Raw genomic sequence first — 2,085 nt, forward strand, 5'->3', positions numbered from 1 at the left:
CCGCCTGGCTCCGCCCCCGGGGCGTGGCTTCGAGAGTCCCCACCCACCAGACGGCACCCGGAGGCGGGGGCGGGGCTGGAGCCCGCGCGGCCCGCCATTGGGCCATTTAGGCGGCCGGCTCCGTCAGTCCGGAGAGCTGATTGGCTGATCCAGAGATGAGGCTGCTTTTTTTTTTTTTCTCATTACCCCCCACTTCCACCACCCGCAGTGTATTTGCATAAGTTAAAGCAACAGGCTCCTCTCCCGCCACCGGAGACCCAGGGGGAGGGCGAAGGGGTGAGCAGTTTATCGGAGTCCCACCGTGTGCCAGGCACTGAGCGGGGCTCATGTGAGGTCCCCACAGGCTTGCGGGCGGGACGTCATTGATTCCCATTTTACAGATGGAGAAAGACTCCGTGGAGGCAAGAACTTGCCAGGAGGCCACACAGCAAGCCCACATCCTTGGGGGCAGTCTCAGGGAGCTGGCCCCAGGACTGGGAAGAGCTATCCCCAAGAATGCTGTCTTGCCACAAATCAGAAAGGCTTTCGCCCCCCACACCTGGGCCCTCATAAAATGAGATGTCCAATGCCCCTTGCCGTTCAACCCTTCATTGAAACACTGGGGTGACCTCCCGCCTCAGGCTTGCTCCCCCATCAGCAACCCCAGCTCAGTAAGGGCAGCTCAGGAGCGTGGGCCAGAGGCCCTGGAGTCTCACAGTCTTCTCTTCCTGCCCTCCACGCTGTTCCTACTGGCCCCGGGTCTCTGAAACACCCCACTTCGTCCATTTTTCTTGTTTTTTTAATTTTTAAAAATATTTTATTTATTTATTTATTTATTTATTTATTTATTTATTTATTTATTTATTTATTCATGAGAGATACACAGAGAGAGAGACACAGGCAGAGGGAGAAGCAGGCTCCATGCAGGGAGCCCGATGTAGGACTCGATTCCAGGTCTTCAGGATCAGGCCCTGGGCTGAAGGCGGCACTAAACCGCTGAGCCACTGGGGCTGCCCCTCGTCCATTTTTCTGTATGCCCCTGTGGCAAGAGACCAGGCCTGGAGGCTGCCTCCACTTCCTACTTGGGTCTCTTGTTGCCTCCACCCCTGCCCATAACAGTCCCTGCTCCCCTGGTAACTATAAATGTGTTTTGTTTGTTTGTTTGTTTATTTGTTTATAATAAACGAGTTATTTTATTATTTTTATTTTATTTTATTTAAAGATTTTATTTATTCACTCAGGAGAGACACACAGAGAGATAGGCAGAGACACAGGCAGAGGGAGAAGCACACTCCATGCCAGGACCCCAATGTGAGACTCGGTCTCAGGACCCCAGGATGGGATCATGACCTGAGCTGAAGACAGACACTCAACTGCTGAGCCACCCAGGCGTCCCTAAACAATTTATTTTAGAGCTGTTTTCAATTTACGGGTTGTTTTTTTTTTTTTTTAAGATTTTATTCATTGATTCATGACAGACACACAGAGAGAGAGGCAGAGACACAAGCAGAGAGAGAAGCAGGCTCCATGCAGGGAGCCTGAGGTGGGACCGGATCCCGGGACTCCAGGATCACACCCTGGGCTGAAGGCAGGGGCCAAACCGTTGAGCCACCCAGGGATCCCCTCAATTTACGGAATTATTATGAAGATAGTACAGAGTTCTTATGTACCCCACACCCAATTTCCCCTTTTTTAAAAAGATTTTATTTATTTATTCATGAGAGACAGAGAGAGAGAGAGAGGCAGAGACACAGTCAGAGAGAGAAGCAGGCTCCATGCAGGGAGCCCAGTGTGGGACTCGATCCCAGGACCCCAGGGATCATGCCCTGAGCCAAAGACAGATGCTCAACCGTTGAGCCACCCAGGCGTCCCCAATTTCCCCTATTATTAGCACCTTTCATTAATATGGTACATTTGTCAGAATTAGTGAACCGATAATGGGACATTATTATTAACTAAAGTCCATATATTATTCAGATTTTCTCCACTTTCCCTAGTATCCTTTCTCTGTCCCAGGACTCCACATTACATATAGTCATCCAGTACCCTTAAACACCTCTGGGGTGAGACAGTTTCTCAGACTTTCTTGGGTTGTTGTTGTTGTTG

The sequence above is a fragment of the Vulpes vulpes genome, chromosome 9 (genome assembly GCF_048418805.1).
Source record: "Vulpes vulpes isolate BD-2025 chromosome 9, VulVul3, whole genome shotgun sequence".
In the NCBI taxonomy this organism is placed as follows: domain Eukaryota; kingdom Metazoa; phylum Chordata; class Mammalia; order Carnivora; family Canidae; genus Vulpes; species Vulpes vulpes.